Source organism: Rhinolophus hipposideros, assembly GCF_964194185.1.
Source record: "Rhinolophus hipposideros genome assembly, chromosome: 7".
NCBI lineage: Eukaryota > Metazoa > Chordata > Mammalia > Chiroptera > Rhinolophidae > Rhinolophus > Rhinolophus hipposideros.
The window spans coordinates 62,826,838-62,853,438 of record NC_138053.1 but is presented as its reverse complement, the minus strand read 5'-3'; the positions used below and the strand labels follow the sequence as shown (position 1 = coordinate 62,853,438).

Here is a 26,601-nt window from a genome sequence, read left to right as displayed (position 1 = left end):
AACTAGATACCCAAAAGATCAGGATTTAAGAAAGATAAGGAAGGAAGGAAGGAAGGAAGGAAGGAAGGAAGGAAGGAAGGAAGGAAGGAAGGAAGGAAGGAAGTTTAGTTTCTATTTGGAACTCTTTTTTCATACAAATATTTCAAATCGGATCTAATGCGTCTTTTGGAGCAAAAATTAATATAAGACCGGGTCTTACATTTATATTATATTATATTATATTATATTATATTATATTATATTATATTATATTATATTATGTCATATAAGACCTGGTCTTATAATAAAATAAGACGCGTTAGAGCTGATGGCCCAGCTAGGTCTTATTTTTGGGGAAACATTGTATATACATGTTGAATCTAGCTGACACTCACAGAACTAGCCAAAAGTTCAACATAGATCAACTGACCATCAGAATTGTTAGAAATAATAAATAATTGTTGTTTTAAGCCACAGTAATAGCTAACTGATATATTCTTTTGGGGTCTTATTGGGGAATCTAATAAAATTAGTCAATTTTTCTATGATTATTAGTCTCAGTAGAAACTCATCGCTCTTTGCCAAATACTCTCTCAGGTGAAACCACGAGAAGAAAGGGTGAATTTTTTCACAAGGGTCTCGCTGAGGGACTACTATATGCTGGTCAATACTGAATGGAGTCTCCAGAATAAACACTATACAAGTACCAAAACCATATTGGAATTTATGCTTTGATAGTAAACAACAATTGTTACAAAGTCATTAGTGCTGTTATCTGTGAAGGCAATTGAAAATACAGGTTTGTTTAAATCGATACCATTATAATCTTTAGTGTTTGTCTTTCCCAAACACGTAGGAAATACACATCTTTCATTTCCTGGGGAGAACCAATGCAAGAAAAATTTCAGGCTAATCCATGACAAACAAGTAATTACCACTTAGATGTTCTTTATAAAGACATGAGACATAGCTCTCATTTTTTTGGCTTTGCCTTTACTGATTCCTAAAGGATAGTTTTATATTTGATGTCAAAACAGGAAATGCAGGAATAAAGAGGAGGCAATTTCTAATGTGCACAGTGCACCCATTCATATTATTTCTGCCCCCTCCATCCTCCTCTGTCTGACAAAGTCCCACAGTAATCCCTGTTGTGAGAGGTTCAAAAGTACAGTAAGTCCTCACTTGATATCGTTGACAGGTTCTTGGAAAGTGAGACTTGAAACGAAATGATGTGTAATAAAACCAGTTTTTCCACAGGCTAATTGATATCAATGAGTTAAGTTCCTACAGCCTATTTCTGGTCACATCACTGACCTTCTAAATGAAGACCCCAAACACTTATAATATCAAGCACTGAAATAAATGTGAGCTATCCATTCATTTACGGAAGATTAGTAAAAATAAATGAGATAATTATTTTCCAACCTGCTTATAACAATTCATGGTCATGGGTGGCCAGAGCCTATCTGGCAGCTCCGAGAACAAGGCAGAAACCAACCATGGACATAAAGCCCTTCCACGGCAGGGCACCCTGCACACCCATACTCATTCACACTGGAATAACATACACATATCAATCCATCTAACATGAATATCTTTGGGAGGTGGGAGGAAACTGGAGTATCCGGAGAAAACTTGCCAAGATATGAGAGGAATGTGCTCAGTCCACAAAGACCGTGGCCTTGGCTGGGAATTGATTTTTTTTTTTTCTCATCAAATTTAAAACAAAATGGCATGGAATGAAATGACATTATTCAAGGACTTGCTGTAATTCCAAGCAGTTCAAAGGGTAACAGGTGTTCTTGCTTTAGCAACTCGCCAAAGAAAAATACTAAGAATATAAGTCATTTTCTTTATAAGGAAGATTATTCTGATTTTTTTAAAATCTATGTCTAATGAAGTTTTTGTTTGTTTGTTTGTTTGTTTTTTAAGAACAGGGTGCTAAATAACCAGCTAAGTTTTAACCAACCTTCATAACAATAAACTGAAATCAACTACTTTAGTGTGTGCTAAAAGAATATGAATTTACGTTTTCCCTGCCGGATAATAAAACGATGTGATTAGCAGTACTATGGTGAGATTTCACACAAGTGAGGCACTAATGGAGACAGTACTTGTAGTATAAGGTGATCAAGAAGAATGAGGTCCTGAGTATGGATGTAAGAGCTTATCCAGTTGGGTTTAGGTTCCTTGAAGACTTCAACATGGATTGCTTCAGGCCTGATCAAGTTTACAAATTGGTCTTCTAGCAGTATGATGACTATTATGCTAAAGATGGCCATATAGGGATTGTAGTTGGTAGAAGCCCAAGAGCATTTGGGAAAGATGGGATGAATTGGATGAATCAACCAATTTGATAGGTTGAATTGGAGCTTACTGAGTCATGGGCTGCTCTGACTTGATAGGCAAAATGAAAGTAAGATTAAAGGACAAACCAAAGACACATTAGTAATAGCTATAGGGACCTGTAGAGTAAGAGCAGCTACAATGTTCCCAGTGATTTGGGGACAAGGGATCACATTTCCAAAATATACAGAAGGCTCTGGTAGTTTCATATTGTGAGAACAGACAATTTACGGAGAGAACACATTAATGTGGATAAGCCTGGGGTCTACAGAGAGGGATATTGTGAAGTAGAGGGATACATATGCTTGAAACCTTGAGACATTGACATAACTTACTTACTATTTATTTGTCTTCATGCAAAGTATGCGATAAGATTTAATTGAAAACATTTTTCTTAACGGAGGGATTCTACAATGAGATAGGTAAGTTTCATCGTTTTCCATATATACACATCACACTATTATTTTTTATTAAATATGTTGTATAATAAAGAATAATTGTTTTACTTATTGAAGTTAATACTTCCTATTGTAGTAATAGCTAATAATTAATTTAGTGACATTTTTGCTAATTGCTGATTCAAAGGAATCAGTTTTAAAGTATAAAATTGTATAATAAAATAGGTTTAAAACCTAAAAGACCATGTTCTAATCAAAAACTGAACACGAAATCTGAGAATTAGGCTAAATTAGCGTTTAGTAACAAAGAAACCATAAACAGCATGTGTAAATATAGTCGCTAGTAAAATATAAACTCAGGTTTCTCTACTACAGTATTTTTTTTTTATTTTAAACTTATTTTAAATCCAGATAATAACCGATATTTTATTCAGCAACATTTTTAGTGAAAATTTAGGAATCAAGAAGCCCAACTCATTTTTTTTTAACTCAGCAACAATTTACTGAGTTATCCAGTTTATTTTATTTTATTTTGTTTATTTATTTATTTAACAAATCCTAAAGCAGCCTTGGCTGGAAGAGTTGCTAAACCAGTTTGTTAGCCAGTTAATAGATAAGAATGCTAAATGGTAAGTAGATTTCTATTTTTCAGTAAGGTTACTGAATTTCCCCTATCCTCCAAACTACCAGTACAATTCACTAAATTAAATGAAACAACTATTCAAACCAGTGGAAATACAATCTATATGAGTGCCTCTTCAATTGCGTGGAGAAAAAGGGAGGGAAGGAATCACTATACGTTTCATTTTTCACAACGTCTGTTTTCTTGTTCTATGGCTGACGCTCTTCCTCGTGTCAGCTCTCATCTCATAGTGTTGATCACTAATCTTGCCCTGCGAAAGGCATATTGTGCAAAGGGTTCTTCTTCTACCTCTGTATTGTGACTCCCTGGGGGAGATTCTTATAAAAATGCAGATTCTCAAATTTAGGGATGGAAAATTATGAGTGGGGGCATCTGAATCTGAATTTTAAAACTTTTCTTAAAGCTTGGCGAAATCAGGGCTGTTTTCTTGCTGATTAGGAGCTTAAAAGAAGTAAGAGAACAGCTGGCAAAGGCCTGACTAGAGCCAGCCTTACGTGAAATTGTGAACTTCAGAGTTTAGCTCTCAGTTCATCTTAGAGCTTATCGGAAGCAGCTTGCTTGTCCTCTTGTGATCTGAGCAGCTCAGTGTTCACGGACACTCTGCTCACTGCCCAGTGAACCACTCGACTCTACAAGCAGCTTAGCACCCCTGAATGTAATGCCCATGTGGTTACATCTTGTGTGCTGAGACATTCTCAAGACTACGTCCTTAGACCATCAAAGTCATTTTTGTTTTGTCTCTTTACTTCAGGGCCCCAGTCTATTAAGGGTAGTAGTTTTGACCAGCTATCACGTTTTAAGCCATTAACAGGTTCATTAAGTTTCAATGACATTTAACATATTTATGCAGAAGTAATACTTGCTAAAAACAGGACAATTGGAAACCTCATAAAAAATGACAGGAAAAATCACACATAATCTGACTAGTCATGAGTATTCTCAGCTTATCCTGACTGTTATAATATGTATATATTTATGGTGTGTGTGTGTGTCTGCAGCATAGTTTGTTGTTTTAGCCCCCACCTCTGGAACCAGATTGGCTGAGTTTGAATCCTGGCTCTGCCACCACCTTGGGCAAACTTTCTGTACCTCAGTCTTTACATCTGTAAAATGAAGACACAAGTAAGAACTACCTCATGGGGTAGTTATGAGCACAAATGTGGGTACTCTTTAGTCACAGTGTGTGCTGTGGTTAGGCAAATGTGCTCTAAAGTTGGCTGCCTGGATTTGATCTCAGCTTCATCTTAGCAGATTTATTAGTGTGGAAAACTTTCTTGGTCCCCCTGTGCCTCCGTTTCCTTATCTGTAACAACAGGAACTCATGGGCAAAAACAAAAGGTCAGATGATATGCTGTTTTACAGCTTCTGTTTTGCTGGAACTGAAGACAGCAAGGCAGAGTTATGAACTCATTTTAGATAAATTTGGCATCTCTGCTCTTAGGCTACCATGTTTTTCTACACTAAGACCAACTTCCATATTACTATTTTAATTACATAAGAAAAATTCAATAAAAGTCTTTTTCTTTCCTAGAGAGAGAGGCTAACCTCTCTCTATCAGGTTCTCAAAGGAATCTATCTATAACCCACACTGTTAAGAACTACTACAGCATTACTTGGTCTTCTTGCTCTAAATTCAATAATTTTCTCTTATATAATCTATTTTGAAAATCTAATATCTGTTTTAACTTTTTTGCTAGAATTACATCAAACTTACTCCAAACTAGTGTATCCAATAATTAATTCCATGAGATTCTAGTGTTTGGTCAGGTGATCACAAATAGACTGCCAGAGTTTGGAAACATAATTTCAGAAATGTATTTTCTTTTACCAAAGTCAGAGACAATGCTGGCCCATCATTTATATATCTGAATAATACTGCATCATTTTGTTTTATTACTATATTGCTATTTTTCTAATTTAGGCCTAAAACAATATTTTAGAAGAAATTGCATGTGTTCAGTAGAGAAAATACTCTTGTAGGCTTAAAGTTTTATAAATCACTACTCCAAATATCACCAAATAGCAACTTTTAACTATCTAATATCTTTGGCTTCAGTTTGATAAGAATAAACTCGCCTCTATCAAGACCTGTCAGTTCACTGAAACAACCACAGGACTAATGTATTGTTGTAGGCATTATGTTACTTTTGCATAGTTGTTCATTCTTCGCCATTTAATTGAATTTATCCTCTAAGTATGCATGTTATTTTGATACTTATCCGTCTAATGACCTGAGCTCTGATGGGAACTATAGCAATTGAAGGTATCTATTAGTCCCCTAAGTACTAGTTATTTTAGTTTAGGATTCATATGTATATACATATATATTTTTAACATAACATGTCAGAGATAGCGTCAGTGTTATGACTAGGGGTAGTCTTTTGCCAGTCCTGAAAAATCTACATTATTGTTAAACTATTCCTCCATGCCATTGATGAAATGCCAAAGAACTTTAAGGATGAAAGAGATGATGTGGTTTACAAACTCTGACTGGTCCCTGGAAGGCTAAGTCCCTGAGCAGAGCTCCACATGCATACTTCATGGGAAGAGCACATAGTGCAGCAGCATTCTTGTGAGCAGGCAGGGAACTGAAATGAACAAAAATACCCTTCTTTTGGAGGCTCTTCAGAAAAGGATTTGCTTTCAGTTCAATAACCTCATGGTTCAAGCAGGGCATTGGCTGGCTTCAGTGGGGCATGGACATAGGCTTTCTCCTCAGATGTCTCACATGAGGTCATGGAGTCCAAGGGATGAGAAGCAATATCAGCTGAGAGTCTGACACCTCACAGAATCAAAAGTATGAATCAGACCTGGAAGAATCTTTAATATTTTCAAATACCCACACAAATTCAAAAATATGACTTTTTGCGAATGAAATTGTAAAACAAGTGTCCATTTTTTTTCTTCAGTGGTAACCTGAATATGAAAGATTTCCTATGAATTGGTTCTGACAAAATGCTGTTAACCACCTGTGCAATCAATCAACAATTTAAAGTAGTACCTTTCTAAAAATAAACTAGCTCTACTTCATATATCATTTTGTCCTTCTACCCCTCTCACCAAGGATTATTCAATGTTGGCTAATAATTAATTGTCACGCAAAGGGGTATTGCAACACGCTTCCTAAACAGCTGTGCATATTTATAGAACGTGTGACGTGTGTCTATGAATGCTTACAGAAGATTGCCCTCTGAGTTTCAATGTGTTATTTCTGGTGGTGTCATTTCCTGTGTAGCTCTATGGGAATAACAAACCCAACAGACCGGCAGTACCTTTTCCCCTTAGATGCCTGTGGAGCATGTCCTTTGGATAATGATTACAGCCACACCCTGTGGGGCTTTGTTCCTTTGTATGGCTGGAAAGATGTGGGCATGCAGGGAAGATTTGCTGGTACAGGCTGATACATGATCTCACTCCCACTAGGTTCCCCAATGGTCCCTACTTAGAGTTGAACAGGATGCTGACAAACTGCTCTCGAAGCCATGCCACAGCATAGTACCGAAGATTATTACTGAGTGGTCAGGGAGTTAGCAGGTCCCACTCCAGTTTACTTGACCCTCTCTTTCTGGGATAGGTTCCGCAAGGAATGATAACTACATTGTTATCAGGAAGAGGCAGCGAGCTGAGGCTTTCTGTGAAATAGCCTTGTATTCTCTGGATGTCTTTCTTTCCGGGGGTGAATTTGTAAGATATATTCAAAATGAAGATAAATGTTCAATGCCCCAAATAGGTGGCCTTTAAAACTTAAAGAAACAACTTATGTGCAAAACATTTTTTAGAATTCTTCAGTAGATAAAACAAAAGCAAGCTGAATTGAACTAGAAGATGTGGGTTTTCTTTAAAAAAAATCTTTAAATTATTTATAACTGACAAATATATTTTGATGATTCTTCTATGTAGTGTAAATAATCACAGTAACTTAAAGGCTCTAAATGCAATTAAAACTCCGGGGATTAAATCCCAATTAAACAAAAACTTGTTCACTGAAAGGCAGACATGCCAAGAGGGTTTCCTTCTGCAGTTTACTCAGGGCCCTTGCTGCAGGCTTTTGTGGAGCCAGGAAGAACCCCGCTCTTCTCCCACACCCAGCAGCTAAATGCCAAATCTAAAAGAATTGTTATCATAATGTTCTGACTAAAGTTTCATAAATCACTATTCATTTGAAACAGGGTGAATATATTATACCTAAGTTGTCACCTACAATGTCATTTCTTTATATTTTTATGTGAATTTAATTATTTGATTTTTTTATATCCAATTTCAGATGGTAGCCACTTACTATAGTAATGATGATGAGTAACTATTATTTATTGAATGTTGACTTATGCATGTGATTTCATGTGTCTTACAGGCTTTAATCCTCCCACTGCAAAGTAAGCTTTGCTATTATCACAGATGAGCAAGCTGAGAATCAGTGAAACAAAGGGACACAGAAGTCACACAACTAGTAAGTGTGTCGTGAAGGAAATCCAACCTTAGTCATTTAGCACGTGATTGCTTCTAGCACACTTTGCTCTTCTAGATCCCCTGGTTTCTTTTAGTTCTTTATATGCTCTTTAACTCGAGAAACTATGACAATGTCACTTACTAATAATTTACTGTGAGTAAGAAAAAATATTAAATCAACAATTCTACTTTCAGTCTCCACTTTCTTCTTGGTCACTTGCGTCATTTGTTTAGAACAAATCTGTCATTTGTCATTTGTTGAAAAGTTAAGCAATGTGCCGAGCAAAAGAAACCGTCAACAAAATAAAAAGACATCCTGCTGAATGGGAAAAGATACAGAGTCTACCAAAAAATGTAGACACATTTTAAGAAAGAAAAAAACTATTAAAATTGTAATAATATATACCGATAACAAAAGGTGAATACAAGTCACATTTGACTTCTGCAATTTACAGGAGGTGCTTAAAGTGGTTATCATCAGCATCCAGACACTTCTGAGTAAGGCGAACTACTGCTTGAGCAACATAGACTCAAGATTTTGTACACATTTTTTTGGCACCCCTGGTATTTGCCAATGATACATCTAATAAGGGGCTAATATCCAAAATTTATAAAGAACTCATATAACTTAACATCAAAAAAAAAAAAAACCCACAAATAATCCAATTAAAAAGTGGGCAGAGGACCTGAATAGACATTTCTCCAAAGAGGACACACAGATGGCCAACAGACATATGAAAAGATGCTCAGCATCACTAATCATCAGAGAAATGCAAAGAGATATCACCTCACACCTGTCAGAATGATTACTATCAATAAATCAAAACAAAACAAGTGTTGGTGAGAATGTGGAGAAAAGGAAACCCACATGAATTGTTGGTGGGACTGCAGATTGGTGCAGCCACCAAAGTGGAAGAGAATTTGGAGTTTCCTCAAAAACAAAAGTACCATATGACCCAGCAATTTTACTCCTGGGTATTTAGCTAAAGAAATCCAAAACACGAATTCAAAAAGATACATGCATCCCTGTGTTCATTGCAGCACTTTTTACAATAACGAAGATGTGGAACCAACCTAAGTGTCCATCAATAGACAATTGAATAAAGAAGATGCAGTACATTTTATACAATGGAATATTACTGGGCCATAAAAAATAAAACCTTACCATTTGAGACAACATGGATGGACCTAGAGGGTATTATGCTAAGTGAAATAAGTTAGACAGAGAAAGATAAATACCACATGATCTCACTTACACGTGGAATATAAAGAACAAAATAAGCAAACTAACTAAAGAGAAACAGACTCGTTGATATAGAGGACAAACTGAGGGTTGTTAGATGGGAGTGGGGTTGGGGAGCTGGATGAAAAAGTTGAAGGGATGAAGAAGTACAAATTGGTAGCTACAAAATAGTCATGGGATGTAAAGTACAGTATAGGGAATATAGCCAATAATATTGTAAGAACTATGTATAGTGCCAAGTGGGTACTAGACTAACAAGGGGGACCGCTTCATAAATTACATAAATGTCTAACCATTATGGTGTACATCTGAAACTAGCATAAAATAATATTGAATGTCAACTATAATTGAAAAATAAAAAATTATTAATTAATTTAAAAAAGAAGTTAAGCAATAACAATTAACTATATTTTGTCAGAAAACGATTTAAAAAATTTACAGCAGGCAGAAATATTTATTACTTGCAACATATTTCTTACTTCTTTTTTGTGCACTTAATGAAAATCTTATGTGAATTCTCTCTGATTATACTATAATTTTCACCAGCACCTACTTGATCTAAAGCAATATTTTTACCTTGGTATTGAGGCATAATTGTTGAAACTAAAATATCACAGTCTAATAAAAAGTGATAAATGGTATTTTAATCAGGGACAAGAAATGCTTTTTCTTATCTTTTCCAAATTCCAAAAAGGATTTGGGATAAACAGAACCAAGGTAGAAATTGCTTATCCCATTCAAGATAAAACCCAGAATAAAGGAAGTATCAAACATTTATGCAAATTTACATACAAAGTACATGAGAATACAGTAAAATTATAGTATCAATAATATATCTAAAACATAGTCATTCCTTCCTTTTGATAAGCCTTTCTTGATTTTGAAGAGTCTCTGGAACATGGATGACAAGCAAAACTGAAGTGGTCACGATCTGCTTAATCAAGTGTCACTTGAACAAGTATCCATAGGGAGTACACAATTTCTAATGAGATTTTAGGATGATTTGTTAGACTAAGTCTTCCATCAGACACAGAGTTCTTTTATTAATTACAACGCCCACCCCCAGAGACTATCTAGACAATGCTCTTCTATCTTAAAAAATTCCTCCTAAGTACATACGAATTCATAAAGTAAAAAGTAAAGGCTGCCTCCACTCGTAAAGATAATTTGCAAACTAAATGGCACAAGTCATCGATACCTAAAATCCTAAGGACTTTTCTGATTTCAGAGGATAAGACAGGAAACTGACTAAAATGTGCAGAGAGAGAAAGGTCTGGGGTGAGGAGTATGAGACGAGGCTCTTGAAGAGTGCACTGCCGTGACCTGGCAATGGTTCAAAGACATTGTATGTGAAATGAGTACACATTTGGGGAAACTAATGGACTTCACTGAAATAGAAGAAATAAACATATGGTTCCATTTCCCTTCAGCTAACAAACACGACAACAGCAAAGATCAAGCTCATTCATAAAAATCAAAACTACAATTATATGCTGTCTTTCACTTATCTAACTGGCAAATATTAACATTTTTATTGTGTGCTACATTATAAAATATACTGCAAATAAATAAAACTACTCATGGGAGGCTAAATTTGATATAATTTTTTGGAGGACAATTTAGTGATACCTGTCAAGTGAAAAAAATATATTTTCCTTTGACTTAGAAATTTCATCATCAAATATTAATTCTACAGCTACATTTACTTTATATGCACAAACAATTATGTAAAAGGATAGCCATTGCAAACTAGGTAATGGCAAAAGATGGAAACAATTTAAACATCTACCAATAGGAGACTGAAAAAGTTATTTGTCATCCACTTAATGGACTGCACTGCTTCTGTAAAAGGTAATGTAGTAGGTCCACGTGCACAGGAATCAGTACCTTCTTACTCCATTAAGGGAAATGAGCAAGAAGCAAAATGGGGTGTACTAGATCTTCCATCAGGAAATGCATGAACAGAGGTTGTCATCTAGAAAGCATACTGAAGAACTGAGAGACAGAGGGGCAGGGGCACTGAGTGTTCATAAATATCTTTTGATACTCAAGAGATTTTTAATCATGTGCTTGTATTACCTATTCAAATCTATTAATCAATCTTTTTGTAAGGACTTAGAAAGGGAAAGGTATCTAAAGATAGTCATGTTGCAAAGTCAGGCAAATGTGGCTACATTGTGTTGATAAGATGGCTCTGAGAAGTGGTTCTCAAACATCTTCATCTCAGGCTCATTTAACAGTGTTAAAAAAAATAATGAAGACAGAGATTTTTTTGTTTATGTGACATATTTACCATATTAAACCTTAAAACTTAGACATTTAAAGATTTATTTACTAATTCATTTTCAAGTACACTAATCAACATAGTTTTACAAAAAAATAATTTTAAAAAATTGGTGGGAAGAGTGACAATTTCCATTTTTGTTATGTCTAAACAGCCAGATTCTCATATCTGCTTCTGTATTCACTCTGTTATGACCTGGCATGAGTCATGTTATGCAGTCTCTGGAGAACTCCACTGAAGAAATATAGTGGGAAAAGGGCAAAGGACATGCTGGAATTATTATGAAAATACTTATGATCTCATGGAACCCCTAAAAGGGTCCTGGGGACCATGGTTTGAGATCCTCTGGTCAGAATAAAAAGTAGAACAACTAACTTACCAAGATAGATTTGAAAAAATTATTATTTTCTGCTTTCCAGGAAAGTGGGCTTTCCAGAACACTCTACTCCATGAACACAAGTTCATGAAGCTCAAAGAAGGCATCAGTGCTTGATAAAAGCAATATTCTAGGCACAACAGCCTACCAAATTCAGTTTTCCAATGATGTAATCCTAGCAAAATATTCTTCTTTGTGCAGCATAGTTTCTAACACATGCCAAACCAGAGTATATTTTTGAAAATAAAAATCTAGCTCCAACATGTTAATATTTTAATTTAAGAATGTCAAATTGTTTACCCACTTTCTTTTTTTTTTTTTTTTTTTAAATTAATTTTATTGGGGTGACAATTGTTAGTAAATTTACATAGATTTCAGGTGTACAATTCTGTATTACATCGTCTATAAATCCCATTGTGTGTTCACCACCCAGAGTCAGTTCTCCTTCCATCACCATATATTTGATCCCCCTTACCCTCATCACCCTCCCCCCACCCCCTTACCCTCTGGTAACCACTAAATTATTGTCTGTGTCTATGAGTTTTTGTTTCTCATTTGTTTGTCTTGTTCTTTTTGGTTTATATACCACATATCAGTGAAATCATAGGGTTCTCTGCTTTTTTGTCTGTTTACCCACTTTCGCTAAAACCTCCGTATTCATATAACTCAGTCTCTATAGAATGGGATTGTAGCATCTAAAAGAGGAAGTCTGTAAGGGTTAACGAAAGTCATAACTAATCCCACATACCATTGAAACCATATGGTTTTCGACTTTTTCTGTCTGACTTATTTCACTTAGCATAGTAATCTCAAGATCCATCCATGTTGTCGCAAATGGCACTATTTCATCTTATGGCAGAATAGTATTTCACTGTGTGTATATGTACCACATCTTCTTTATCCAATCATCTACTGAAGGACACTTGGTTGTTTCCATGTCTTGGCCACCATAATAAATCGAGAACCATATGATTTCACTGGTATGTGGGATATAAAACGGAAAGCAACAAAGGAACAAATCAAACAAAGAAATAGAAATTGATAAACATAGACAATAGTTTAGTTGTTACCAGAGGATAAAGGGGGAGAGGGATGGTAGATGAGGGTAAAAGGGATCAAATATATGGTGACGGAAGGAGAACTGACTCTGGGTGGTGAACACACACTGTGACATATAGATGATATATTACAGAATTGTACAATTGAAATCTATATAACTTTACTAACTATTGTCACACCAGTAGACTTGAATTTAAAAAAAAGTCATAATTAATGCTGCAATAAATAACAGCAATTTATCTTTTCAGCAAGTCTTTAATTGAATGTGTACTATGCTCCTTTACTGTGCTCTGGGCTGGCAATATAGTGGTGAGGAAAACATGCCTGCCACCTGTCTTCATGGAGCTGACAGTCTGGCTCACAGGCAAGAATCAAAACGTCTCACAGCTTACCAACATTGATGAAAAAGAACTAAAGTAAGCTCTGTGAGCACATTACAGGACCTGGCCTTCACCAAAATAATGGGGAATCGGGAACATGTTCTGGGAAGTGAGATTTTAGCTGAAATCTGAAGGAGGTTCAAGAGTTAATAGGCAGTGAGAATGGCAGGTTGGAGGGGTTCTTCCAGGCAGAGGAAACTGCATGTTCAAAGACCCTGAGGCAGGAGGAGGGGTGGTAAGTTCCAAGTACTGAATTTAGGTCGACGTGACTGAATCACAGAGAGTAATGTCAAGAATGATTCAAGATGGAGCTGTCACCTAGATAGGGGTGAGGTCATGCAGTCGTGAATGGCATGGTAAGGATTTTGGTATTTCTACTGAAAGCAACGGGGAGCTATGGAAAGGTATTGCAGACATGTGTTAGAGATTTATTGGTATATTTATTGGATGCAAATGAAGGTGTCCAGACTAATGATTATTTCTTCTTGTACTTCCCAGTATAAAGAACACTCCCTGACATAGAGTGTTTTACTTAAAATTTTCTTCCCAAATTGCTATCAAAAGCTTCAAGGAGAAGTGAATTTTCAATATGATTATCTAATAAATGTTTTAGTGATCCTGCAATCCTCTGATTCTAAGAGTTTTATCCAAGAATCAGTTCATAACCAGAACTTCCTACACTGAGACCATCATAATTTACCACTTGAACCACCTGTCCTGAGTTCAGCTTCAATGTTCCAGCCTCAGCTCCTAAAAAAGGCTGATATCAGAAAATAGTCTGTAATAGTTGCATCTGGATTTGTTGCCAAGATACTATTAGGACAAGGTCTATTATATTATCCAGAGCTCCCCATAAAGTCCCACACAGAAAAAAATATTGTTAGAATTTAATACCCACAGCACACTGTTTTTCCCAAGGAACTGATACATTTCTGCTTTTGCATTAATGAGAACAAATTAAATTGTCACTTTGGCTCAACTGTGACTGTCAGAGTTAAAACTTACGATCAGTGGCATTAATTATGATAACTCTAGAGTTTTCTCTTCTTTGCTTCACTCCAATTATTTTGTTTATATTTTGCCAACCTAAAATCTATCTTGTAAGCCATCTCTAATCCTTTTATGGAGTGACATGTGGGACACATATACACACATATAACAAACGTATGCCTTCAGTTCCAAGACATTTACTCAATATATTGACAGGAACTCAAAAAATAAGTCCAATGTGACCATTTCATTACAGATAAGTTTCCTTTTAACCCTGCTGGGGTAGGTGGGACAAAAAGGGATTAATATCTATTTGCACCACTGCAAGAATGACTAAATAGTACATAAAATATAAAATAAGGCATACTTAAGGAGAAACTATGTATTTAGCTTATTGATATACTTTCCATTATAAAAATCAGGCTGGTGGCATCAAACATATGGCCCATAGATGTAATCCAAACCGCTGAAGCTCATTCTGGATCAGTAATGATTTAATGAAGGTTCACACACCATTGCTGCCAAGACAGAGAGACTGTATTGAAATGCACAGTTTGGAGCCAAATTTAATGCTTTTGTGTCTAAGAAAGCTGAAGCCAGGACAGGATGGTAGCAGGGAAATATAACAATGGAAACAGGAGACTCTGAAGAAACTTCAGGAAAAATTCTCAAATTAAGAAGGCAAAAGATGTGAGGTTGTCACCTGTTTGGGGATACTTATATCTCATTATCTCCAAAGACAAACACATACACATACATACACATAGAACATGACTGCGGTAGGTAGAATTCTAAGCTGGCCCCCAATGACACACGCTCTTGCACTATTCTCTCCCCTGGAGAATGGTCAAAATCTGTACCTTGCTTTTAACCAGTAGAATATGTAAGTCAAAGGTGGAGGATTTTTCAGATGTAATTAAGATCTCTAGTCAGTTGACTTTAAATTGATCCAAATGAACATTATCCTGGGTAGGACTGTCCTAAGCAGGTGAGCCCTTCAGACGAGGGCCTAGAAGTCTGGACTCTCTCCTTCTGGCTTCGAAGCAGCAAACTTTCATACACTTTACAACCGGCCTGAAATACATTCCACCAACATCCTGAAGCAGGGACTTAGATTTTGATGCTTCTCCAGCCCTGGTCAGCACCCTGAATGAAGCCTTTCGAGACCCTGAACAAAGGACCCAGCTAAGCCAAACCCAGTTTCCTGCCCATGGAAACTGTGAGGTAATCAATTAGCATTGTTTTAAGCTATTAAATGTGCGCTAATTTGTTACGCTGCAGTAGAAAACTAATAAGATGATATAAATGGTACTATGCTGAAAGCATATATGTTGCTTAATTAGTACAACTTCAATATTTGGATGTAACTGGAAGAAAAATCCAGTGGTATTCACAAACGCACACATATACGGGAGTGACAAAAAATGTATACCCATGACTCGTATTCATCTTCTGTTATCAGTATACGTTGAGTATCACAATTTTAATACAGGTTTTTCCCTTGCTTAAAATGTGTAGACATTTTTCGGCACCTTCTGTATGTGTATATATAACTATGCCATTGAGAGAGAACGAAAACTCTTTTCTTTTCATTCATCCCGAAACTTGCTCCATCTTTTGTCCTACTCATCTTAGTTAAAGGCAAATATATTCATGCAGTGATCTAACTAGAAACCTTAGAATCTTCATTGACTATGTACTGCCCCAGATCCCTTTTAACACATTATCACCAAATCCTACCACTTCCTTTTAATTTTTCCATCACATCCTTTAGTTCTCTGTCTCTACTGACACTCATGAGCTCTTATTTGGAACAAGCAAAATTTCCTCACCATGTCCCCAAGCCCAGACTCTTTTCTAATCGTAGATGAGATCCCCAGAATAGTCACTGGGAAAGAAGTGAAGAAGTAGAGTAGAGCTTGATTGTGAGGCCATGGGGGAGAAGGACTAGAGAGGGAACACGAGATGTGCACAGGAGACCATGGATAAATGTACAGACCTTGTTATGGATTGAAAATTATCCTAAAAGCAATAAGAAACCACTGAAAGACTTATAACAGAAGAGTTTATAACTAAAACAAACAAACACCAAAAACCAAAAAACTCATCACAATTTTCCCTCGCAGCAAATCATTCTGAATTTGAAAATGAAGCTTCTATGAATCAGCAACTTTCTTGAGGGGAAAAACTGCTTACTAATTCTGTACCTTTGGATAGATTAGTTAAAAACCATAATTTCTGACAAACAGAATTTGGAAGCTGAAATAATAATTACGGTAAGGGTCTGGCATTGTAATTGTTCTCAGTGAAACTTAGTTCTGGTTCCTTTTCCTCCCATTGTTTAATGGGAAGACATGAAACAGTATTTACTCTGTCCATTAATGTTGGATTCAAGCTTGCTGAGTGAGTTTGATTTCAGGGAGTGAACAGGTCTAAATAGCAACAGATTTAACATCTCACTAGCAGCTAGTGAACAAGCTTTGGAGAAAAAGAAGGTCATGCTCTCAGTAGGGAATACTTTTATATTTGGACAATTGAGTTAGTACAGATCAGTAGAAATAACTCCTACCTACTGATATGAAATGACATAGATTCTGGGTCCCCACAAAAAAATATGGAAGGATTTTTCATATCTCACTTCTATTGCCACAGCTCTCAGATACAGAGAAACACCGCGAGATTATGTCTCGCGGATGTCAGGAACACCCGCAAATGTTCCTGAGAACAAAGTGGTCATGTCTAACCAGCTACTCTGGGTATAAATTGCCAAAGGTACATTTCTGCGGCTGAAACACTAAACTTGCTCCACTCTTTTATTTCCTATTCCTTCCAATGCCCATAGAAACAAATTCTTGGGGGTGGGGGAATATATGACAGGGCCCAAGTCATAAAAAAGTCTAATTCCAATTCTCTAGCTTGTGGTTTGGAAGGGGAAATTCTGATAATTTAAGCAGAGAACAAGAGAACATTCTTCTCATTGTCGACATCCAGATGACACAGATTTTTAAAGAATAACACAATCAAGGGGATGACCAGGCAGATTGTGAAGCAATCTGGTGGTCATGTGGGAACAGCCTTTTTTAAGGCCACGCTCACATTTTTGAGATGTAGTTGTTTGAGCTGTGGAGAAAATTGTAAGAGCTGCTAACTGCACAGCTCACCAGATGCAGGAGTGGGATTTGCCATTCCAAATATGCTAAATCCTGAATTTAGCCAAAAATCTGGAGGGAAAAAATACAAACAGGGTTCTCTTCTCCCAGGCCTAAAGAGGCATCAAATTCTATTATGTTGAACCATGTGAAACTGGCAATATTTCACAACTTTTACCTGCATAGATAGTTCAACCCAATACACTGGAGAAGTGAAAAGAGAGAACTGGCTTTAAAGTATTGGTCTGATGACCCATATATATATCTAAACCAAACTAATAAAAGCACATAAGCAGAAAAACATATGCTGATATAATCAAGAAGCCATGACTTTTACATTCCTTGCAAGAGATGTTTTGTATGTTTTCGAAAACGATGACTTATGCCAATACTTCTATTACAACAAAACGTTCTTAAATAAGTAAATTTGTTGAAATTAAAAATGTCCAATAATCAAATACAAAATAGACTTGATCTTTTGTTCACAATTGCATTTCTAAAAAGTGGGATTCAGAGTTGTTGATTCCAACGAAATGTTAGTGTTCAGATAATGACCCTTCATTCTACCTCTGGGCATCTCCAGGTTCTTTGCACAAACATGTCTATTCCCATTGTACTACAGAAAATTTTATCACATCAATTTTTTTCCCGCAACTTGAAGTAAAATTGAAATATGAAGACTAGTGAATTCTAACATACACCAGAAGGGACCTTCAGCTGCCCAAAAAGTGTTCTTATTGCAGAGATAATCTTCACTTAACATGTTTGCAAGGACTGTAGATAACAGAGTTGTAACCCAAGAGTGATAGTATTTATGGAAGGAAATAGACCTAACTGTATTTCGTGTCTCTTATATTTTTCATACATTTAAAAAAGTAAAAGTATTTGGAGAATCCAAAGTAATGTTTTATGTAAAATATAACCAGCAACACTATACCCTTCTCACAAACTCTGAAATATTGAAAGCATCAGAAGATTTGAAAGCTCAAAGATATGGCTTTGAGCTAGGTGACTCTGCAAGTTCTGTAACCTCGCTAAGTATCATTTTCCATGTCTTCATATAGAGATGATAGTATTTACCTCGTGGACTTTTATAAGGATTAAATGAGATGTGATCTCTGTAAAGTTTCCAGCAGTACCAGGCCTAGAGAATTATTCAATAAATGGTGTGTTGAAAATATGATGATGATGATGATGATGATAACCACAATTATCTACTCGACATTTCTATGTGTATTTTCAGGCAGACTCAGACTGAATTTACTAACTTTCTTCACCTGATCTGATCAGTGGTACCATAATCCAAGCAGACAGCCAAATATATAGCCTAAGATTTCCATCTCTACCCCATTCCTCATCCACCCATCTTTTTCTAATTGATCCTGAAGAATAGACAAATTTAGCCAATGAATATTCTTTATTTCTTCTGCTGCTCTAGTTTTTGCCTTTCCAACCTTTCCTCCTGGATTTTTGCCATAATGTCTCAAATGGATCCCTCACCTCCAGTTTCCTCTATACCTTTTCTATGATACCAGCAGAGGAATCTTTCTATAATATATTATGTTTCTTTCCAGCTTAAAACTGTTCTATATGAGGGTCAATTAAGATAGTATATGATAAAGCACATAAAAAGTCATTTGAACTTTATACACGACTACTTCTGTTATCCTACAAAAATGCAAAGGGTTTTGTATCTTGGAAAGGGAAAATAATTGTTGCATACTTATCCTATTAGTAAGTGATATGATGAGGGGAAAGAAAGATAGGCAAACAAAGAAAGAAAAGCAAATACATACTAATTTTTCTATATATTAATGATGAAATGAAAATATGCATAGAACCAAATATATATATATATATACATATACACATATATACATATATAAATATAAATATATATATATATATATATATATATACCTATACAAACAAAATATATGGAAATAAAAAAATAAAAACATGTTTGAAAGCAAATCTGTTTATATCATATTTATAACTCAATATGGTAACAAAGCAACTAAATTCTAAGAAAGTAAAAAGTTAAAGAATTATTCTTTGCAAGTGTGGTGTATAAAAATAGGGAAATAGTTTATTTCCTGGAGAAAATAAACTTTCAGAAAGAAGCAAAAGAAAGAGTGGAGGGTGTTCATTGTTGCTGTTTGGCTTGCTTGCTTGTTTGCAAGAGGTATATCAAATGCAAAGTAAGTTATATGCAAATACTTCGAGATAAAAGACCACAGTAGCTATTAAAAAGAAAATATAAATTATTAGCATAGGCAGATTCTGAACTTACCTCCTCCTCCAAACAACAAATTTACAACTCTATATAGAATAATTTCCTCTGAATAAAGACCTGAAAACAGAGCCTCTACAATGAAGGATAAAAGGACAACATTGAGGGGTAGGAGAAGCAGAGACATGGTCTCACCGAAAAACAAAAACAAAAACACAACACAACAACAACAAAAAAACCCACCCCATTCACACTTGGGAGGGATCTCAAAAACAATGAAACCAAATTGACTTTCATATCCCCATGGCAATGGATTATGGATTGTGCTTGTGGTTATGGATTGTGCTTTCTAATCCTTTCACCTTCCCCCTAATCCCCCCCGCCATCTAGCAACCTTCAGTTTTTCCTCTATGTCTCTGAAACTGTTTCTGAGTCAGTTTGGGGAATGTAATCAATAATGTTGTAAAGATTTCGTAGGGTACGCAATGGACACTTGTCCTATTAGGGAGACCACCTCAGGGATGACGTAGATGCCTGATCACTGCACTGTACACCTGAAGCTGAACAATAATGAATGCCAACTATTATATATATGTCAATTATTATATATATATGTATATATATGTCAACTATTATTACATATATATGTGTATATTTATATGTGTGTATATAAATATATATATATATATACATATATATGTATATATTTACAAAAAGTAGAGTACAGCATTAGAAATAGAGACAGTGGAAATATAATGGCTGTATGCGATGTCAGAGGGGTAGTAGATTGGGGGACGGGGGTTATCACTTTGTGAGGGATATAAATGATAAATGTCTAACTATTACATTGTATTGTACACCTGAAATTAAAAACAAAGAAAAACAAAAAAACAAACAAAAAAACAACAACAAGGAAACCAATAACCAAATGAACAAACAAAACAAAAAGAAACGCATTGGCACAGAGAACAAATTAGTTGTTAACAGAGGCAAAGGGGGTTGGGAGGTGGTCAACATGATTGAAGGAGTCGATTGTGTGGTGAAAGATGGTAACTAGAATTTGGTGAGGATCACTTTGTAATTTTTACACATGCTGAATTTTAATGTTGCACACATGGAACTAATAAAATGTTATGTACAAATTTTACCTCAGTAAAAAAAAGTTTGGGATAATCAGGAAATAATAAAATACCAACATTACTGGTAAAAACGAGAGAGAGAGAGGAGAGGAGAGGAGAGGAGAGGAGAGGAGAGGAGAGGAGAGGAGAGGAGAGGAGAGGAGAGGAGAGGAGAGGAGAGGAGAAAATACAAGTTATGAAAACCAAGAAAAAGCTTAGGCAAATTTTCAAAAGATTTTAATCACAAAGTAAAAGAATGGTAGTTTTCAAATACATACAGGGCGTGCACACACGTGTTTGAAGGATTTCCTGGAATGGATGGGTACAGAATTCACTGAGATTGAAAAGTCAATGTTGGAAAGACTGTTGTAGCTGATTCCTAGTTAGGGAGGGAGGGAGAAATATGCATGCTGTGGAAAAAGAAAGTTCACTAGCTTTATGATGTCACCTAAAAGAAAACAGTTTGAAGTGTTATATTTTACCTTTTTCAAATGAGTTGAGAAAACCGATTTAACTAAAGTAACACAATTAATTAATGGTGGTCTGGAATGGAATATATCTACCTATGTATTCACCATCAAAAAACATTTGTTATTCTTAATACAATGGCACAGGCGACCTAACTAAAACAAAACACTGCAAATTTCATCTGCAGACAAGTATTTTAAAAATGTCTTAACTAATATTTCAACCTTTCCCCCCGACTAAATAAGCTAAAAATTAGGATGACTGCAGGAAGCGAAACTGTAAGATTTTAAATTTACCACAAGTGTTCAGAATATGATAGATTAATTTAAAATGATTTTATCTAATAGCATTGAGACAGTCAACAAGTCATATCATATCTATTTATAAAATTTCTCAAATTCGTCTCTTATTTTCCATTCTTACTGCCATTGCCTTAATTGCAGACTATCATGATATATCTGTTATCTGGTTTGCTGCAATAAACACCTAAACCACATTTCCAATTTCTTCCCACTCCATGCTCCACGTATCTACCAGCATAAGCTTCAAAAAATGCAAAGCTACCCACATAATTTGCCTGCTGAGAATCCATCAGGGCCTCTCTAATATCTTGAGGAAAGTTGAGAAATCTTTAGAAAGCCTGATCTTCTCCCATTCTCCCTGACAACTCCACCCCACACAGCCTGTACATCGAACTACTCTCAGTGGTACCTTAAAAAACGCTGTTAGATACTGTCACCTTTAGCTATCTACCTAACAATTCCTATTATTTAATGAAAACAAGATGAGAGCGATATTCTAGTAAACAAACTGGTAGCAGGAATTTGAAGAGCCAATCACTACTATATTTCAGTTTGGTTTTCTACTCTTTGTAATTTGCTTGCTTTTATTTTTTATAAGCAAATTTTTCTAATAGACAGAAGATCTGAAATGCTCATTAATTAAATACATCAAATATTTAAAGCAAAAGCTTAGACAGAAGCAGCACCCAAAACAATAAACAGGCTGTTGGACTGAGAGCCTATGCTGATCTATGTTAATGTTTTTTATAGACTCTCACTATGTCCTCAACAGCTTCCTGATGGGTTCACACATTTCCAAAACTCTTTCATGAATTCCAACAGATGTTGTGACAAACATTCAAAGGAGTATCTGATCCAATATTGTGAAGTCAATCATCTAATTTGATGAATTCAGTTTTTAAAAAAATCTCTGGGGAAACATCACATTGAACTTGCTTGGCAAAGTTGATCAACCAATTGAGCGGTCTAAATTAATTCAGTTGCTCATGTAGTCATGTCTTAGAACTAGCTAAGGATGTAGAAATTATTTTTTAAGTATGTTTTGATATATGATATATCAGAAAGCATACTATTTTTTTCCTCCATCTTGTGTGTAATGAGTGAGTGTCTTAATTCAGTTGCTCATGTAGTCATGTCTTAGAACTAGCTAAGGATGTAGAAATTATTTTTTAAGTATGTTTTGATATATGATATATCAGAAAGCATACTATTTTTTTCCTCCATCTTGTGTGTAATGAGTGAGTGTCATAATCACTTTCTATGAACCCACTGAAGATTAAATAGCACCTCACTAGACAGTAAATGGTAATACAGTTGAGTCTAGGATCCCCATGTCAAGGTTGACCTTAAAAACAAACAAAATTGTTTTCCCTAAGTAGATTTTTTTCTGAAATATTTCAATAATGTGATTACTATAATAAATATTTATATGACACATCATTAATGATTTTTATGATACTCTTTGTGACTTTAGTTTACAAAATATTCCATGTCAGCAGAAATAATGAGTCATTTAACAGCTTCCACGCCTTGCTATACCAAAAGTAAAATTAATACACAAAGTATAAAGACAACATTTATGAAATTAAAGTCCAGTTTTGTCAGAATAATCATGTTTTACTTTGTTACTTTTTGCTATGATTGTTGAAGTTCTTAAATCATTTAAACTAGCTATTATAGTCTCAGACAAGAAATTTGTTTTTACTCTTGAGTTTTACTGTCACAAAAGACAACCAGACGCTGAGAAGTTATGGAAACTTTATATTGTTTTGACCAGATTAAACATAATGAATTTTAGAAAGATTACTTATAATAGAATACTTTATTAGTAAATTTTCAATTATGTATAAACCACCAGCACTAAAATAAATTAACTATAAAAGCAAATCATAAAATAGCATTAAAAGTAGTATCTAATGCCTTTGCTCCCATTTTTATTTATTAGCCCCTTAGAAATAACTCTCCTACAATATCATAACCTTGACAGTCATGATTCTATTTCTTTACTAAGTTCCTGGCTTCTTTCCAGTGATACTTACCCCTGCTAACACTCAAGTGTCTTTTACATCAAATAAAGAAAATAACTGCTTCTTAACTCTCTAAGTAAATCATGTGTTAAAGATTCTCTGAATTGCAAATATGTCTGCTCTTTCAGTAGTATATATTTAGCTTCATACATTTAATTAGCTAGGTTCATTTATTTATTTAGTAAATCTTTAAATGAAAACAATGTACAAGTAGTGTATTTGGATGTGAACAAAATTGACAGGGTCCTTGCTTTCACAGGGGGTAATATTTGGTGGATGAGATTGACATTAATTAAGTAATTACACAATTAAACATGTAATGTTAGAATATGGTGGATGCAACAAAAAGAACGATATGGTATTATGACATCAGAAAGTGATGTTTGGGTTAAGATGTGAAGTATAAATAGGTGGTATCAAAGCTAATGGATGGGGAAAAAAGAGCATCTTAGACAAAGTAAACATTATGTACAGAGGCCCACATGTGGGGAGACACACAGATGCAAAGATTGGCCTAATCCATTGAAAGCACTAAAAACTTTCTATTTCCCACAAACGGTGAGTCTATTGACTTATTATTTCAGTTAATGTATATGAAAGCTTCTGTGTTGTTAATATAAATATACATGAGATTCTTAGACCCATAGTCTACATGAGGATCATCCTTATCCTCTTTATAACTTCTCAAAAATCTGAAAGTATTTAATTATCTTTCTTCAGTATCTATAGCAGAAAGCTGCATGATGAGTAGAGAAGCATACCTGCCTACTGGGTAAATACCAACAATAACAACAGGAGAACAAACACAGTATTGCTATGAATTTGAAACAATCTTAACAGACAAGGGATGTGCCTCTCGAAGTACTTTCAGAGAGAAAATTTGCAGGTAAATCACTTTAAAACACCGAACTCATATTGGGTAAATGACTTCTAACATTTAATTGCTCTATATTTAAGTGGGACGATCCAAGGATTTACCAAGGCTCCATTTTGTAACTAACTTGGAGCATTCAACTAGGAGTGGATATTCTATGAAAATCGAGAGAAGTAGGTGATCATGCCAGAGAATCAGAGACAGATAACAAGACTGAGTTATATTATTCCTTTGGTTCCACTCTCGTGTCTCATATAAGGGGGACCCTGTTTGGGTTGAGGTGTCCCAGAATTCTGAGTCAAGCTTGGCGGTTACTCGAGTTAGACTTGCTTGAGGGCTGCAGTTATAGGAATCATCCAGGTCAAAAAACAGTATTTGGGGAAGAAACTGAAACAGAAACTTAGCTATCAATCCTAAGGACCAAGGGACAAACAAAAGCATCCAAATCAAAACTGAGTAACCAAATGAAAACAAGAGGATGAATATCAAATATAGGAGACCGAGTCTAGAGGAATTCTCCAAGCTGGAGAATGCAGCTCCTTTTAATAGAACCCATGCAGCTTTCAGCATGAAATGGAAAAGCACTGCTAACGCTAGCTGAGGCTCCAACACTGATGGATTTTCAATGAAGTGAACTTCAACAACAGACCTTCAATATGTTGTTTTATGAGAAACAGCCCTAGTTAAAAAAAAAAAAGGTATTTATTTCATACTTTATATCGTGTAGGAAAGTTACTGAAAACTTACACACCATATCACACAGCATGTTTTTTGCAAGAATTTATGGGAAAATATTTCTTTTAATTCTCAGATTTAATAGGAATGCATTCTCCCAAAACAGCTCATTATTGTTTAACTTATTGATACTATGAATCTTGAACTAATAGTGTTTCCTTCCTTGGACTGGCTGATAGGAAGCTCAGAGACAAATCTGTGACTTCTAGCAATTAATCAAGAATCAATGGCATGCATTTTTTGCTTTCATGTTTTGTACTATTTTCATGCTGCTATATTCACTTCTCTTTGATATCCTTATTTTACCTTATTGTACTACAGTTTCATGACACAATCCTTTGTTTTGGGGGGAGGAAAGAAAAGAGGGATATATTTAAATCATGTTAATCTAAAAAGGAAAATATGTTTTTACCAAAAGAGAAAATACATGATTTTTACTTATTATAAAAGATATATGTGCTCATTTTAAAGACAATCAAATAAGAGAAAAGAACAAAACAGAGTATCAAAGACCTCTCTTAAATATCCTCTCTACTTACACCTATTGCAGTTTAGTACTTTTTCTAATTATATATATATATATATATATATATATATATATATATATATATATATATATATTCACACACACACACCATAATATGTATATACACATATTTAGAAACATAGGCACACACAGAGATAAATTCATATGTATAAATTTAACTATGCATGAATAAAACAAGTAAATGATACCATATTCTGTGATGTAGTCTTGAACTTGTTTTTTTTTCCACTTAATAACCTAGGGTTTATAATTACATTTCAATATAGGTAGATATCTTTCATTTTTCATTACTAGTAGTCCTTCTGTAATAGACATGACATGATTTATTTTACCAATTCTGTATTGAAAGATATTTGAGTGTTTTCTAGATGATTACCACTATATGCAATATTTCAATTTAGTACTTCTTTGCTCACTTATTCAATTATATTCTTAGTCTAACTTCGTAAGCATAGAATTACTGGGTCAAACTTATGTGCGCTTAAAATTTTGGTATGTATTATTTGATTATCCATCAATGTTTTCCTAATTTACACTCTCCATTAAAAAATTTATAAGAAAGTATCTATTTATCCATACCTTCTTCAATTATTTTAAATTATTCATATTTTAATATTATTCCAAAATAACAGATAAAATATTAAACATTGTTTTAATTTTTACTTTTGTCTGTACATAAGGTAGAGAATATTTTCAAATATATATTGTCATTAATCTTTCTTCCTTTTTTGAATTGTCTCTTTATATCCTTTGCCTATTTTTATCTTAAGTTGTTAATATTTTATCACTGATTTTAAGTGCTTTCTGTTATGGTTTGAGGTAAGGATCCTTTTATTTCAATAAACTAATAAGCACCATATTTTAAATAATTTATGCTAGTCTGTGTTGGAATGTTGCCCTTAGGAAACCCTAAATTTTTGTTTATACACGGGTCTCATTTTTCACCCTTTGTTAAGTTCCATCAAAATATCAGTTTATTACCAAATTAATATCACAGTGTTTGA

The 26,601-nt window shown here is 34.9% G+C and overlaps 1 protein-coding gene across 4 annotated transcripts in view; it reads right to left on the bottom strand.

Moving 5' to 3' along the window:
* The window catches only part of PDE4D (phosphodiesterase 4D), a 1,186,109-nt gene that overhangs the window by 752,444 nt on the left and 407,064 nt on the right, over positions 1–26,601 (bottom strand). The window lies entirely within an intron of this gene.